The sequence below is a fragment of the Capra hircus genome, chromosome 28, assembly GCF_001704415.2.
Source record: "Capra hircus breed San Clemente chromosome 28, ASM170441v1, whole genome shotgun sequence".
Classification (NCBI taxonomy): domain Eukaryota; kingdom Metazoa; phylum Chordata; class Mammalia; order Artiodactyla; family Bovidae; genus Capra; species Capra hircus.
The window spans coordinates 29821481-29839496 of NC_030835.1; the positions used below are offsets into that span (position 1 = coordinate 29821481).

General features: G+C 41.3%; 1 protein-coding gene and 1 long non-coding RNA gene across 3 annotated transcripts in view; one reads left to right on the forward strand and one right to left on the reverse strand.

Moving 5' to 3' along the window:
• The window catches only part of ANK3 (ankyrin 3), a 750492-nt gene extending 737555 nt beyond the window's left edge, over positions 1 to 12937 (forward strand). For both annotated transcript variants that reach the window (XM_018042183.1, XM_018042184.1), the window contains one exon: positions 11516 to 12937. The gene's annotated coding sequence lies outside the window, so the exon portion shown is untranslated. The remainder of the gene's footprint in view (positions 1 to 11515) is intronic.
• LOC108634141 overlaps positions 1 to 18016 on the reverse strand; it is a 126411-nt gene that overhangs the window by 25752 nt on the left and 82643 nt on the right. The gene's annotated exons all lie outside the window — the stretch shown is intronic.

Here is an 18016-nt window from a genome sequence, read left to right on the forward strand (position 1 = left end):
TCTCCAAATGTCTACTTTAAAAATGCCATTAGAGATTAGTGAGGCTGTGGCATGAGAAGGCCCCCAGATATATGCCATAAAAGACTGTGGAACAGCTGCATTTTAAACCTCTTTCAGGGAAATGCTCAAGATTGCACAGCCACATGGAAGCCAGGAGCAGCAACAGCACCCAGGCCTGCTGGGGAAATACTTTATTACCCACGGTCAAAACGTTGACTCATTTCATTGATGTCTTCAAAAAGTATTTGACCTTCTACCTGGCTTAGAGTGAAAAACCTAGATACACAGAGGTGAATAAAACCTCCATGGCCTCTGCCCTCCTGCATCTCTCAGCCTGCAAAAGGGAAAGAGATGGGACACGTGATGTCTAAAGGCTAAAAATATGAAGTCCAAGATCCAGGGAAGACTAACACAAGAACACAGTTAGCCTTGGGGGCTGGGGAAAGTCAGGCCACTTATGCTAAGGCCTCATAGGTACCACCAGCAATGAAAACGGGAAGGGAAAGAGGACTCCAAGCAAAGGGTACAACTGCAAGGGCCTTGAGGTAGGAAAAGGCCTAACACATCTGGGGACACGAAAGAAGATCGGTGCCCCAGAGCCTGATGAGCTGGTGGTGACTGAGGCAGGCCCATGATGAAGTGAGAAATGCTTCACCGTAGGCCAGACTATAGGATTTGGATTTCATTCTAAGACGTTGAAGCCTTTGAAAGATTTTAAGCAAGAGCCTGACCTAATTTTTCTTTTTTTTTAAACACATCGGCTATGTAGAGAAGGATTAGAGGGAAAACAAGAATAAACTGAAGGGGATGAGCTAGGATTATTGCTATCATCCAGCTAAGCCACATGATAACAGGGCTAGGACCTGGGCTGTAGTTTTAGGAAAGTTGACGGTATCTAATGGCCTGGAGGTAGGATGGAGAAGAGTTGAGTCAAGAATGACACCAGATTCCAAGTATAAGCAAGTGGGTGGTGGAAAAAGGAACAGGATGGGTTTTAAAACTATCAAGAACTCAGGCCATTTGTCAGTACATAAGTCTGGAGCTCTGAGGAAAGATTGCGACTTGACATATAAAAAGGAGTGTTTCACTCAAGAGGTGAGTCCTGAACATCAGAGAAAGGGAACACCAGAGAATAGATGTGATTACCTAGGGAGAAAGTGAATGTGAGCAAAGACGGGGCTCAGGATTGAGCACCAGAGAACAACATTTTGAAGAGAACAGAGCTTTAGAAGGTTGCCTCTGACCTCTTCCTTCCTAGAGATCTCCAAGCTGTTCTATCTGTTCTAATCTAAAACTGCCTACATATTCAGCCTTGGCCCTCTAGCTTATTTATTGGTTTTACCATAAAATATTTTAATCCTTGCGGTTTAGTATCAGCAGATAAAAGAAACTTTCCTATAATGCAGACTGGCTGACAGGCTTTTATAAATAAGTGATCACCCACGTTTGGAGCCCCTTTACTCTTAGCACGTGACACACTCTGTGTTTGGGATCAAGAGCGTTCCACCTTTAAGACATTACCCTTATACAACTCAGCCATAAGAAAGAATGAAATAACGTCATTTGCTGCAACATGGATGGACGTGGAGATCGTCACACTAAGGTGAACAGGGAAAGACGTGTTACTTATATGTGAAATCTTAAAAAAAAAAAAAAAAAGATCTTATTTCCAAGACAGAAAGAGACTCACAGATATGGAAAACATGCATATGGTTATAAATGGGAAACAGGGGTGAGGGAAGGAGAAATTAGATTGGAATTGATACACTACTATATATAAAATAATCAGCCAGGGCCTACTGTATAATACAGGGAACTATACTCAATATTTTGCAGTAACATATAAGCGAATCTGAAGAATAGATATGTGTGTATGCATATACATATATATATAAAATCACTTTGCTGTACACCTGAAATTAATACAACATTGTAAAGCAACTTTCCTTCAGTAAAAAAAAAAAAAAAAGAAATACATATATATAAAGTGAAAAAAGACATTATCCCAAGCATTGCTACTTATTTGAGGACATATAACTACAGTCTAGACCAAGAGGCAAACATGACTGTAAACAACACAAGTCAAAATACAGAGCTATAATAAAAGATATAAACAAATTGCTAGGAGAATTCACTGGAAGATGTAATAAACTCCAATGGAGGAGAGCTTGCAAAGCTTCTTGGAAGTGCATATTTAAGGTGGCTTCTGAAGACAGAGTAGGATTTAAGACTGGGCAGTGTGATGATATGTGCTATGCTCGCGACTGTGGCCTTTATCCTAGAGACATGGGGTACCACTGGAAGTGTTGTGGTGGGAGAATAATACAGTCAGATGGGAGTTAGGTAACCCTAGTGGTAGGAAAGGGAGTTAGTGGGAGGAGAATTTGAACACGAGGAACTCAGCTATGAGACACAACGAGGGCCTGAACCCTGGCAGAAAGAATAGAAAGTTGAGGGCAGATGTGAGGAACATTTTAGAAGTGTAACAACCAGATTAACTCTATAAAGGGAGTGAGATTGTGAACTTGTGTGTAATCACTAATGAAACTACAGACTGTAAGAGGAGAAAAATAAAATTAGAGATTGAAATAGGTCAATCTGTAGTGCTTCAGTGTTTGTCAGTAATGAGGAAGAGAAATGTAGGCTAATGATGTTAATGTGGTATAGAAGTGGCCTGAGTGAAGATAAACCACAGGCTTACTGGCTGTATAAGCTTGACTAATCTATTTAACTTCCCTGCCTTAATTTCTTGGCCTCTATTAGGATAAGAGTAACATATCTCATAGAGTTATTGCTAGAATTAAATGAGTTACTCTATGTAAATCACTTAAAATAGTGACTGGAAAGCCCATAGTAAGCACTCAGCTATTATTATTAATAGTAGTGTTAAGAGAAGTGGGGTCAGGGATATAAATTAGGAGTTTGGGATTAACACATACACTACTATCTATAAAATGCTGGCCACCCACTCCAGTATTCTTGCCTGAAAATCCCCATGGACAGAGGAATGTGGTGGGCTATAGTTCATGTGGTCATAAGGAGGTGGACACAACTGAGCAACTAAACAGCAACAATATATATAAAACAGGTAAACGACAAGGACCTACTCTGTAGCACAGGGAACTCTACTCAATATCGTGCCATTGCTATGCTGGAGAAGGGAATGGCAAACCACTTCAGCATGCTTGCCTTGAGAAGCCCGTGAACATGCATGAAAAGGCAGAAAGATATGACACTGAAAGATGAACAGCCCAGGTCGGTAGGTGTCCCATATGCTACTGGAGAAGAGCAGAGAAACAGCTCCAGAAGGAATGAAGAGGCTGCGCCAAAGCAGAAACAACGCCCAGTTGTGGAAGTTCCCGGTGGTGAAAATAGAGTCTGATGCTGTAAAGAACAAGACTGCATAGGCACCTGGAATTTTAGATTCATGAATCAATGTTAACTGGAAGTGGTCACACAGGAGATGGCAAGAGTAAACATCAACATTTTAGGAATCAGTGAAATAAAATGGATGGAAATGGGTGAATTTAATTTAGATGACCATTAGATCCACTACTGTGGGCAAGAATCCCTTAGAAGAAATGGAATAGCCCTCACAGTAACAGTAGAGTCCAAAATACACTACCTGGGTGCAGTCTCAAAAATGACAGAACGATCTTGATTCGTTTCCAAGGAAAACCATTCAATATTACAGTAATCTAAATCTATGCTCCAATCACTAGTACTGAAGAAGATGAAGTTAAATGGTTCTATGAAGACCTACAAGATCTTCTATAACTAACACCAAAACAAAAAAGATGTCCTTTTCATCATAGAGGAGTGGAATGCAGAAATAGGAAGGCAAGAGATACCTGGAGTAACAGGCAAATCTGGAGTATCAAATGAAGCAGGGCAAAGGCTAACAGAGTTTTGCCAAGAGAACACACTGGTCATAACAAACACCCTCTTGCAACAACACAAGAAATGACTTTACACATGGACATCGGTACCAAAATCAGATTGATTATGTTCTTTGCAGTCAAAGATGGAGAAGTTCTATACAGTCAGCAAAAAACAAGAACGGGAGTTGACTGAGGCTGAGATCACCAACTCCTTATTGCAAAATTCAGATTTAAATTGAAGAAAGTAGGGAAAACTACCAGGCCATTCTGGTATGACCTAAATCAAATCCCTTAGGATTATACAGTGGAAGTGACAAGTAGATTCAAGAGATTGGATCCAATAGAGTACCTGAAGTACGATGAGGTTCATAATATTGCGCAGGAAGCGGTGACCAAAACCATCCCTAAGAAAAAGAAATGCAACAAGGAAAAATGGTTGTCTGAGGAGGCCTTACAAATAGCCAAGAAAAGAAGAGAAACAAAAGGCAAAGGTGAAAAGGAAAGATATACCCATCTGAATGCAGAGTTCCAAATTGTAAGGAGAGATAAGAAAGCCTTCTTCAGTGAATAGTGCAAAAAAAAATAGAGGAAAACAATAAAATGGAAAAGACTAGAGATCTCTTCAAGAAAATTAGAGATACCAAGGAAACATTTCATGCAAAGATGGGCACAATAAAGGACAGAGATAGTATGGACCTAAAATAAGCAGCAGATATTAAGAAGAGGTGGCAAGAATGCACAGAAGAACTGTACAAAAAAGGTTTTAATGACCCAGATAACCACAATAGTGTGCTCATTCACCTAGAGCCAAACATCCTGGAGTGTGAAGTCAAGTGAGCCTTAGGAAGCATTACTACGAACAAAAGCTACTGGAGGTGATAGAATTCCAGCTGAGTTATTTCAAATCCTAAACGTTGATGCTGTAAAAGTGCTGCACTCAATATGTCAACAAATTTGGAAAACTCAGCAGTGGGCGGCCACAGGACTGGAAAAGGTCAGTTTTCATTCCAATCCCAAGGAAGGGCAATGCCAAAGAATGTTCAAACTACCACACAATTGCACTCATTTCACATGCTAGCAAGGTAATGCTCAAGATCCTACAAGCTAGGCTGCAACAGTATGTGAACCAAGAACTTCCAGATGTACAAGCTGAATTTAAAGTGGGCAGAGGAACCAAAGAGTAAATTGCCAACATTCACTGGATCATAGAGAAAGCAAGGGAGTTCCACAAAAACATCTACTTCTTCTTCATTGACTATGTGAACGTCTTTGCCTGTGTGAATCACAACAAACTGTGGAAAATTCTTGGGCATGCAAGACCACCTTAGCTGCCTCCAAAGAAACCTGTATGCAGGTCAAGAGGCAACAGTTAGTAAATGCCACAACAGTCAGGTTTCAGATTAGAAAAGGCGTACATCAAGGCTGTATATTGTCACCCTGCTTATTTACCTTCTATGCAGAGTACATCGTGCAAAGTGCCAGGCTGGATGAAGCACAACCTGGAATCAAGACTGTTGGGAGAAATATCAATAACCTCAGATATGCAGATGATACCACCCTTATGGCAGGAAGTGAAGAACTAAAGAGCCTCTTGATGAAAGTGAAAGAGGAGAGTGAAAATTTTGGCTTAAAAGTCAACATTCAAAAAACTAAGATCACAGCATTCAGTCCCATCACTTCATGGGAAATAGATGGGGAAACAATGGAAACAGTGACAGACTTTATTTTCTTAGGCTCAAAAGTAATTGCGGACAGTGATCGTAACCATGAAATTAAGACACCTGCTCCTTGGGAGAAAAGCTATGACCAATCTAGATAGCATATTTAAAAGCAGAGACATCACTTTGATGTCCAGATAGGTCCAGATAGTCAAAGCTATGGTTTTTCCAGCAGTCGTGTACAGATAGGAGAGTTGGGCCATAAAAAAGGCTGAGTTCTGAAGATCAATGCTTTTGTACTATTGTGCTGGAGAAGACTCTTGACAGTCCCTTGGACTGCAAGGAGATCCAACCAGTCAATCCTAAAGGAAATCAGCTCTGAATATTCGTTGGAAGCACTGATGCTGAAGCCCCAATATTTTGACCACTTGATGCAAAGAACTGACTCGTTGGAAAAGACCCTGATGCTAGGAAAGACTGAGGGCAGGAGGAAAAGGTAGCAACAGAGGATGAGTTGGTTGGATGGCATCATTGACTCAACTGATGTGAGTCTGAGCAAACTCTGGGAGACAGTGAAGCCTGGCGTGCTGTAGTCCATGGGGTCACAAAGATTTGTACACAACTGAGCAACTAACAACAACCTGTATGTGTGTGTGTCTGTGTGTATATACATATATAAAGGTAGGTGTGTGTTTGTGTATATATATACATATATATCAGAGAAGGCAATGGCACCCCACTCCAGTACTCTTGCCTGGAAAATCCCATGGGTGGAAGAGCCTGGTAGGCTGCAGTCCATGGGGTTGCAAAGAGTCGGACATGACTAAGCGACTTCACTTTCACTTTTCACTTTCATGCATTGGAGAAGGAAATGGCAACCCACTCCAGTGTTCTTGCCTGCAGAATCCCAGGGATGGGGGAGCCTGGTGGGCTGCTGTTTATGGGGTTGCATAGAGTCGGACACGACTGAAGCAACTTAGCAGCAGCATACATATATATGTAAAACACTTTGCTCTACACTTGAAAATAACACAACTGTAAATCAACTATACTTCAATTCTTTGAAAATGATGTAAATGTTTAAAAAAGAAAAGAGGTGAGAAGAGAGCCAAGAACAGCACCTGGAAGATCCTGGGTTTAGGAGGCCGGTGGGCTGAGCAGCAGCAGCCAGGTGTGCTAGAACACAGCGGTGGGAGAGGTCGGAACAACGGCATCCCTGAAATCCTCTGTGTGTCACATTGGTGTATGCTTCAGAACACTTTGTTATTTCCTATCACTTGTTTCTTGTAGTATCCCCGTGAAACCAGCAGCATAGGTATTCTCATTCCTCTTTAATACAGACAGCAGAATCGATGAGGTTGTAGTTAATGACAGAAATGGATTTTAACTCCAACTTCCTGATTCTGCTCCCAGGCAATCAGAACTCTGGTATGAACTGCTTCACCCCAAATTCAGGACCCTGTCCTCCAGAATATTTTCCAGAATTCATCTGGAGTAGATAATGCTTTTATGTAGCATTTCTTTTCATCTCTCTTACCCTTTAAAAAAATCCCTAGTTATCTAAAGGCAGGGCCCAAGAGCCAGGTAGCTTGACTTCCAGTTCTGGCTCTCCCACACACTGAATGCACTGCCAGTAAGAGCCCTGTGGCTGTTTCCTTATGTGTAAAATGGAAGAAATAGTACCTCATGGTTATTAGAATTAAATAAGCTAATCCACCTTAGAACACTGCCTGGCACATCATAAACATTTAATAATGATGACAATATTTAGTTGCCCTACTAAGTTAACTGTAAAACTTGAGCACTGTATTTTTCTTCCACTGCCAACATGTACATCAATACTTTCCCAATAATTTCTTTTTTTAAGACACTGGCACTGTTACCTCAGATATTTTTTAATCAGAAGTCACTAGAAGAGAACAAACAAAAATGAAGTCCCACTTATTGGTATTAGTTGAACAAATCTACATAAACTGGGAATTATTTTTAAATTACACAATTAGCATTACATAAAGTAATTAGAATTAATGCTTAGGAAAAAATGTTCTTAGCCTCATGACTTCCTTAACAAAAGAGAAAAAGAGAAGGGAATGGAAGAGAGAAGTGAGTTAGGAAGAGAAGAAATAGAATAACAAATTCTCTGTTCTCAGTGGGCTATAGGGAAGGCATATCAGAAAAGGCTTTCTTTAAGGCCTAACAGAGCTCAGTCTTTAAATGAGTAAGAGTTAGCCTGCAAAGGTGAATCTCACTAGGGAGAAGATAGCCTAGAGTTTCAAGAAGATGGCATTTGAAACACTTACAGGGTAAAGAGGAGTTAGAGATAAATGAAGATGGCAGCAGGGGATTATAGGTGGATACAAAATCATTAGCAAAGAAAAGGAAATTGGAAACCAATTGGGATGATGACTGGCATGTAGTCTAGATTCTCTAGATCTTCCAAGTGTGATCCGTGGACTAGCAGTATCAGCATCAACCAGAGTCTTATTAGAAATGCAGAAACTCCTGGCTCACCCTGACCTACTCAATCAGAATCCACTTTTGAAGATCCCTGGGTGATAGGTATGCACTTTAAGCCTTGGGAAGCACTGCTTCAGAACATATTACTGGCTCTTAATCTGGGTGGAACACTGGAATCATCTACAGGGTTTTGTTTTGTTTAAGTTTTTATGCTGTGCACCACCCAGCTGATATGGGATACGGCCTGGGTACTGGTTTTTTTTTTTTTAATCTCCCTAGATAACTCTAATGTGTATCCAAGTTTGAGAACCAGTGGAGATTGTTAAACAGTGATTTTCAGTGGAGAGTATGGGCAGTAAGCATGAAAAGGTTTATTGGGCTGAACTGCAGAGAGCTAAAGGTGTAAGGTGTGTGTGTGTGTGTGTTTATTGGGATGAACTGCAGAGAGCTAAAGGTGTAAGGGATGGGTGGGTGGGTGGGTGTGTGGGTGTGTGTGTGTGTGTGAGTGATGTTGCTGTTAGTTTGTTTTTAGTTAGGTACAAGCGGTTAAGTACCACTATGCAGAGAGCTGAAGGTGTAAGGGGTGAGTGGGTGTGGGTGTGTGTGCGTGTGCATGTGTGATGTTGCTGTTAAGTTTGTTTTTAGCTAGGCACTAGTGGTTAAGTACCACTATTGTATGAACCTATAAAGGAAAAGTTGGTTTTAACCTAAGGTGTAAGGGTTGTGTGTGTGTGATGTTGCTGTTTGTTTTTAGCTAGGCACTAGGGGTTAAGTCGGAGAAGGCAATGGCAACTCACTCCAGTACTCTTGCCTGGAAAATCCCGTGGACAGAGGAGCCTGGTAGGCAGCGGTCCATGGGGTTGCGAAGAGTTGGACATGACTGAGTGACTTCCGTTTCACTTTTCACTTTCATGCATTGGAGAAGGAAATGGCAACTCACTCCAGTGTTCTTGCCTGGAGAATCCCAGGGATGGGGGAGCCTGGTGGGCTGCTGTCTATGGGGTCGCCCAGAGTTGTACATGACTGAAGTGACTTAGCAGCAGCAGCAGGGGTTCAGTACCACTATTACATGAACTTATAAAGGAAAGGTTGGTTTTAACCTAAATATATATTCCTGACTTGAAAATGTGATGAAGAACGTACAACATTCATCTGTGAAATATAAACTGCCTTGAAAATCCAATCAATAGTTCTTTTTTGATATTTTAAATTTCTTAAAACAAATGTATACTGAAATAACTGAATAAATGATTGGTTTTCTGAGTTGTTTTCCACTACATTGGGGTTTGAAAAGCATGAAAACCCAAAGACAGATTTCTAAATGCAAATGCCTCAAACTCAGATCCATTATTTAAACCCAGACACAGAAGATGACTCAAATTCTCTTTCTGAAATGTCATCTTGAGGGAGCCTGCTCTTGCACCTTTCCATCAGATGGCGATCTCATCACAGTTTATAGACTGTCACTACTGTATAACAACCCCAGAGCCACTCAGCCAGGATGCTTATGCTTTTTGTGTAACACTGTCCTTGGCATACGCTTTTGCCCAATGAATAACATTCTTACACCCTATGTGGTTGGGGCCTATACACCCTGACTGTGACCAAGAACAAGACAGATATAAAAGGGGAAGTAACACTCAACTTTTTAAACGATCATTCACATTATACCCGAATATAAATAGGTGTAAGTAATAGTTTTTTTTAAATTATAGAAACATATCCACTATTTCTAGCAAGATATTGTTTGCTTGCATTGAGGTGATAAGAGAAAGACCTTACTTCTTACTGCAAGATTAAGTGGGACGCTGGATTGGTTTTTGGAAGATGAGGCCAAACAGAGCTGAACTGAGTTGTAGTGATGATTACATAGCTATATACATTTATTATTAACCTATATTTACAAAAGATAAATTATATGGTATATAAATTCTGTATCAGTTAAGCTGTAAAAAGTTGAGGGGGGCGGTGTTCAATTAGAAGAAAATTGCTGAGAAGTTTCCCTAAGAAAACAAAGTGAGATCACTGGAGTAACATTATCATAGAACCATCTAAGAAGCCTGGTGCCTGGAAGATTAGGAATACACAGTAAAAGCAGAGGCGAGAAAATCCTGATCTTACTCTAATGTGCACACTCTGTGGAACACGGCCTGCTCAGATGACTCACTTTCCTTCTCTGGAACTGCTGCAGAGTCATGGGTGTGGGGCAGGTGTTCAAATCACCCCAGAAGGAACTGACACTTTGATGTTCTTGGCTCCAAGCATTAGTGACCTGGGGCATGGAGGTCAGTAGGCTTTTAATACAAAAAAGGAAGGCAGAACCATAGTGGGGCAGACAGAGGAAGTACTACACTAAGATGTTCACAGAACCCCAGGATATTCCATCTAAAGGCAAAGAGACTTGTCTGGGGTACATAAACAACCTCAGGGTCACTGAGAACAATCTTAAACCCCAAAAGAAGCAGAATTCTAAAGGTTCTCCTGAACCAGCAGAAATAGTCTGTGGCATGTATGTGAATGAATAGGGTTATTCCCCAAATTAATCTTGCCTGACTCGCCTTTTCTCTAGGGGCTATGTCTTGCTCTCAGGCAGGCACTCAGGTCTGTCACCTTCTCACACTGAGCAGGAGGAATGGATGTATGCAGGAAGAACTTTGTGTTGTGGAGGAGGCATTCCTACCAAGAACAATTCCGCATAGGAGTATGAAAGCCTCTGGCAAAGGAGGTTAATTTATTTTGATGTATTAAGACCGGTTATAAAACATTGATACTTTATGCAGGTATAATCAGATAGGACAAGATGTTCTCAGTGGAGCCTCCATAAAAAATCTCAAATAAAATTAATCTATCCTGTCATGACTGATGCGAGGCAGGAGAAAAAAAAATTCTTTGCAATGGCATAAAATAGTCATGAATTTGAATTTGCATATGGAAAAGCAATTTCATAGTAACCAAAGTAATGAGACTGTTCTCCCTTTATGAAAGGTAGCATTTTGCATAAGACAAATAGGCATGATTCAGGAGCTCCATCCTGACTCTCTATCCCCGGTCCTGTGTGCCTTTAAAAACCCCATACATTTTGATGGAAATCTCAGAGCAATACTGTCAGCCTCTTTATTTCACAGATAGAGGTCCAGAGGTCTGCAAATGGCTTTCCCCAGTACCCGAGTGAGTGACCTGAGCAACAGAGACAGAACCAGAAGAGGGTCTTTCTAACTCAATCCCCGAAACCCCTAGTACAGAAAGCGGTGTTCTGTGGAGAGTCCAGGGTCACCCAGAGAAGGTCACTGCCTTCTAAACGCTTTCCAGCATACCTCAGGGCTTTGTCCTCTGACACATGTAGCAAATCACCTCAGTCACAGCATGTTAAACCACCCCATTAGGAAGTTGAGGGCCCCCATTCTCTGAGGCTTTTCTGTTGAATGGCAAGGGAGACTTCAGCAACTTCTTAAAAAAGGCGGGGGTGGGGGGCAAGGGAAAGAAAGCTAAACTCAACACCTATTGTTTCTCTTTCCACAGGATCATGTGTTTTTACTGCCAGTATTGAGAAATTCATGGAAGTTGTCAGCAGGAAGTAAAAATTCACAGAGAAGGGTGTATGTGTTTGCTGCTTCCACACATTAATGGCATGATTTTTTTTTTAATGCAAAAAGAAAAAGAAAAAAAAACCACCCACATTTTAATTTAGCATGAGCCAATTTACAGAGCATGGAAATTCACTTTCATTCCCAGGATTGGCACGTATGCAATTAGCAATGCAGTGTATATACAAGAAGCCATGCTGTTAACAGTTTATCTCAAGTAATTTGGTGTCATTTATAAAAGGAAGAAATTTCTGCCGCCAGAAGGGACAGAAGGAGAAGGAGATGGAATGATCAAATCATGGAGAAACACTAAAATTACTAAATCCACAACAGCTCGCCTTATTTTTCTTGGACCCAAACTGTCAGGGTATAAACACTATTTGTTTCTTTTTTAAAACATCTATAGTTTTGCTGTAAATAATAACACTGTATAAATTCTAACAGAAAAATAGAATAAATGTTGATAAGGCACTGCCTCTTAGAACACAAACAGAATATTGCAAATGCATTTAACATAATAGGGGTCTCAAGTGACTTCACCCTAGAAGAGGGAGGAGGGTAATGGGTGGGGGGATCTTCACTGATTCTTGTATATTAGCAATTATAATGTTTGTATATGCAAAACTGCTAGCTTGATTTAAAAAAAAAAAAAAAAATCTTTAAAATCTGCTGCAAATTTAAATAATTCCCCAAATGAGGAATTCTGTAGTTCTGTGAAAAAAATTTTTCTTCAGAATACTAATATTTTGATGCATGTGTATCACCTTATTTTGATTAAATATTTTCCAATTTTGCAAACACTACAGTATACTGCAACACAGAAGATTTTATCTGTAAACACAAAGCCCTTCATCTAATATTTGTTGCTATTGCCAATTTTTCAATGAAATGATCTAAAAATGAAAAAAAAAGAAAACCTATACAGTAGTTGCTTTAGGGGGAGGGGGGTGCTGTTAGTGCTTAAAAGGGTAATGCTTGCCGCTTTAGAGGTGGATGGTGCTCAAAAGAGGCCCCCGTCAGGGGTGTTTTAAGTGGACTGAACAGAATTCTTAGCTAGTAGAATGGCAGCACGCTGTAAAATTACTCCTGTATCGTGTACTGGCTATAATATGTAGACACCTTTCAGTAAGCCAATCATTTGTAACCATTCTCGCCATGTCATATTAGGTTAATAAGGCTGCTGTGTTTTAAAGGGCATTTTTATTTGGGTTTTGGTGAAATTCTTTAATTTGTTGATTATATTCATATAAAATCAGCATTCGTTGACACATAGCTCTAATGACATATGTATGAAAAACCATACACTGGATGACCTAGTCGATTATTTAAGCAAAAATAAATTGTGTTAAACTCTTCACTCGTCTGTGCTCCAAAGTGTCCTTGTGTTCTCTGACAAAAGGTAACTATCTTAACTCCTTGTCACGTGGCCACAGTTGTCCTCTTCACCAGGGTTCGTTGTGCTTCTGCCTCTGATCACTAAAGAGACAGCCCCCAGTGTTCAGTCGTGCCCTGACAACTCCCAACTTAACACAAATTCTGTGCATTTCATGGAAAAGCCAAAAATTAGACAACTGACACGTGATCTTTGCCCACATCTGGTTTGAGCTGCCCCCCAAACGTGGAGAATTAACAGCTGTTAACAGCTGACACGTCCAGAAGTTGTAAAAGAGCACCTCCAGGAACCATTGTAGCCCATGAAGCAATTGTTTTAAAGCTGACATTCACTGTCAGTGCTTGTAAGCTGGGAGATTTCACCCAACTTTCTAACTTCTCTGGAAAAGCATGATTTGCAACCACAGGCCTCATTGCCAGAAGGCAGCAAGCTGCTGCCCCTGCCCTCTCCAGCCGGGCCTGTGGTCTCCAGGTACCACAGTCCCAGCCCTACTTCTTAGGCCAGGAGCCCTGACTGGCCTCGTAGGAGCTGGAGTCTGTGATTAGATGCTACATGACAAGCTCAACAAGAGCAGAGACCATGGCTGCTTTAATTCTTATTCTAGTCCAGAGCCTGGCATACAGTAATGGTGGTCGTAGCAACCGGGATCATCATTGCTAAAATTGGAACACTCACAATATGCCAGATAAGTATGCTGCCTTCATTAACTGAGTGCTCTAACTACTTTATGAGTAGATACTATCTTTGATAGTAACAGTCCCTGTATAAATATTCAGTGGGTGCTTAGAGCCATTCAGCAATGTCACAGGCTGCCTGTCATTTAGGATTATTGCCAAATGGGATGTTGTTCCCAATTGGGTTTCAGTATAAATGCAGAACACATGTATAGGGAATCACTGTGCATAAAGATTGAGGCCAGACTGCATTTGCATAGTATCCCAAATAAAAAGGTATTTATTTGGCACACTTACACCTGCACCAAATCATGAGCAAACCAAGACCCCTGAAAGATTTTTTTAAACTTGCCCCCAAAGCCTATCTTTGTAAAACCAAAGTATCCTAGCTTCCCATTTAAGTGTTATGAATTTCTGACTCACAGTCCTTGACAGATATTTATCCTAAACTAGAAATCCAAAGAAGTGTACTTATCTGCGTATTAAGTGGCTGTTACATTATGTTTGTATACATGAAAACTTGACTTTAGAGACATGTGATGGGCTAAACTTCAGGTCAAGCAAAAGTTCATAAATTTACTCAAAAAGAGAAGTATCCAAAGTAGGCTAATCAAGATTTTACTTGCATATGTATGTGTATATGTATATATTTATATATGTATGCATGGATTGAATGCGGGCATACATCATATACAGTCTTCAGCCTGCTGGCTTATGAAAATGTATTTTAGCTTTTCCTTGATTTATATTGCTGTAAAAAAAAATGAACTGTGACTGATAGATTCCTGATATTTGCTGTGTTTTTCAATTTTATATTCCTACCAAATCCCTGAGTTTCTTAAATTTAAATGTATTATCATTATTGTATTGCCACGTTATGGCACTATACTGTGCAGGGTTATTTCACCATTTCTAAGAGGGATCTACTGAACACGTAAGGAGCCAGCCTTCTATTAATAAATTCTGCCTTGGCATCCTGATGTTCCACCATATTCATTTTGGTATCATCCTAGGGTCCCATCAAGACATGTTTTTTTTCCAGGGCAAATAAACAAACAAACAAACAAAAGTTGTTTGCTTGCCTTTATTATTATTATGAGCATCAGATCATGTTCGGCTGTACAACAGGGATATGTGAGCACCCCAGAAATAAAACTCACAGGAATGATAACTCATCCTGTGAGTCTCTGAAGAAGCCAGTGATCTAAATGCTAGCCTCCTATCTGGATGGCTCTGGGTATTCTTCATTTGTTAAAGAGGCCCTGGCACATTAAAAGGTATGTGGTTTCCAAGTCACATGGCATTGCTTCTCTCTCATGAATTAATGATCCAACAGTTCAGAAGTAAATATTTCCAGCATTGGGATTTGAGTTCTTTCAATAACAGAGACAAAATGTTATCTGGCTAACCATGCATGAATACAAAATAAAAAACAAAACAAAACAGTGGACTCTGATGAGCATTCTTAGTAACAGGCCCAATAGCTTTCACTTTTTAAACAGAACTAAGTGCAGATAGTTCAACACAGAGCAAAAAGAAATTCATCATTATAGCTGCCACACTTGATGACTGATAGTTATGAACAGGAAGGACAACTAGATGAAGTGAAGAAATTTTATTCTTTATTCCTCGGTGCTTCCTGAGTTAAGGAGTAAACATCCTGAGGGGTGCATTTGCAAAGGACATCCTCAGACTCCTTGTCAATTCCCCAAGGAGTTCCAAAGCACAGTAGAGATGAATATCCTCGGATGGTACTAAAGGAGTGAGAGGAACCACTAGGCCACAGGAGGTACCCCAGAAGCAAGAACTATTAGACTTTTCCCCAGGACCACTTTGGAACATCTTGCTGACATCCCAGAAAAACAAGTGATCTCCTTACCTAATTTTCCCTGCCATCCTCAACTGTCACCTTTCTCCCAACATCTAACTCAGGCAAGGGTGTAATTCTGACCGCTGAGAGGGAATGATGATTTGCCAGCTTTTCAAGAGTTCCAGCCTGTGAGGCACACCACGAGGTCCTCACACCACACTGCACACAGTCTGAAGGGAGGGACTTTGTTTTGTTCTCTGCTGTATCCATAGAACCTAGAATTCTGCCTGATACCCCGTAGACAGGTGTTCAATAAACATGCCTTGAATATATAAATGAGCCGATCAACAAATGTCATAAGGCAAAGAATAGTAAATGGGAAGTGTTACTCTGGGAACACCCTTGCACACCACTTTCTTTACAGGCACAAGCAACTTGTGAATTAAAGGAAAGAACTGTTGTTGATCCTAATATGGACTGACTGTATCACCGTCCTGCAACAGCCCTGTCCAGTTGCATAATCCCCATGTTAGTCACAGACTCTTAAATAACTGGGTTTTACCTCATAAGCATACAGCACATCAGTCACACTGCTGAATCAAGCATCTTTCCCGTGGCCCTGGGCTACAGTCCCCATGTTCCTCACTGACAGGCCACTGGAAACCACTCGAGAGTAGAGAACCCATCATGAACCATCATCTCTATGAAAAGAGTCAGCCGAGTCTCCTCTCTTTAAAACAAAAAATGTTTAAAAGTCTGACTCCCTCAAGAGTTCCACCTCAATGTTGTTGAGTGTTAGGCTTGTAAAGGAGCAGAGGTCCAGAAATGATACTCAAATTTCTGGACTAAATCCAGCCTACAGCAATGTTTTGTTTGGACCACAAAAAGCTTGGGGGGAAAAAAAAAAAAAGGCCAAGATCTTTTAAATATCACGAGCTTGTAGATGAAAAGTGGAGTTGCTCCTCTTTTTAAAATTCCAAAGAGGTGGCAGTGCTGTTTCTGAAATGCCTGTGGACAACAACCAGGCAGAGCAGAAACACGCCTGCCTTCAGACAAGCTTGTCTTTTACTGTTCACCACGGTCCTTCCTTTCCCTGTGGCTTCTCAGACTCAATCTACTTATTCAAGAAGGTGAACTGATGCGATCCTGTTTAAATTCTTCCTTCTTTACAGCAAGCCAAACATCTACCTCATTTTCATCCTGCCTCTCTTGGGGCCAATAAGAAGATGGAATCAAGGAATGAGTGAGCGGGAAGAGGAAAATGAATCATGAGGCTCTCCAGATCCATCCATCCATCTCATTCAACAACATGTATTCACCACCTGCCACTTTTCAAGTACTCTCCTGAGGACAGGATACATCAATTTCCTGCCTGCTGCCTTCAAAATGAGGAGGACATAAACAGCTTCTCCGTGAAATCTAAATCGAGGGCTCTTAAAGACAGGAAACCCTGGAATGACGTGGAAACAAAGCTGCTGCAGCCCGTCCTCAGCACTATGTGCTGGAGAACAGGGCAAGACTTGAAGGAAGCAGAGGAGCCACCCACGCTTCTGAGGGTAGCTCCCGTGCTTCCAAAGAACACCTACTGTTCACAGTGAGGTGAAACTGAAGCCTAACAGAAGTGTCAATTTCATTAGAAAACTTCAAAACATTTCAAAGGTATTTAAATGGCTCCACAGATAACACAAGCTGTCTTGCTTCCAAAGAGTCTAGATTTAGGTGAAGACAGTTGAAACTTGGAACGCGTGCTCAGTGTTCCTCACCCTCCTTATGTCGAGTCCCTCCTAATTCTGACCTCCTCACAAAGCCTCCCCTGCTGATGCCAACTCACCCTGGCAGCGCAGGTGAACTAAATGAGCACCCCATGTCTACATCCTCGGTGGTTCCTCTGAACACCCTGCACCTCAAGAACAAGGACTGTGTTCTCCACAGTCCCAAGAGCAGAGCAGGGTGCAGCTGCACAGGCCTCATCACTTATTGCTCTTTATAGTTGTCTCACCAGACTCCAGTGATGCTGTGAGACGCACTGATGCCTCAGTCTGGGCACACACACACTCCACCCGCTGGAGTCAGCGCCCGAGTACAGTGACGAGCAGAGCTGGAGCTGCCTCACAGCCTGGAATACTAGCACAGCCTACCACAGTCGGTGGGCCTTGCAAGGTGGGGCCGAAAGCAAGTAAATAAAGAGTATCTAAGGAAAAGCCTGAGAAGCCTTAACCTATTCAAGGCATGTGGGTAGGCAGTGTATTTTTCTTCATCCTCCCTTTCTGCCTACTTCAATGCCAGTGACGCTCCACAGAGACACTGCTCCCTGGCCTGGTGCTAGAGTGAAGATGACATGGGGCAGAACCTCGGTCGACCCACAGTGGGCATGCAATGTGAGTCAAGAATAAACCTTTTTTAGTCAGCCTCTGAGATTCTTCAGCCATTTGTTACTAGAACATTATCCACAATTAATATACAAGTCACATAGAAGATGAAGGGGTGATGGGCACTGGGTAAGCCCATTCCCCTTCTAAAAGTCTTCCTTGTGGGAGTACAAGCTCAGCTCTGCAAGAT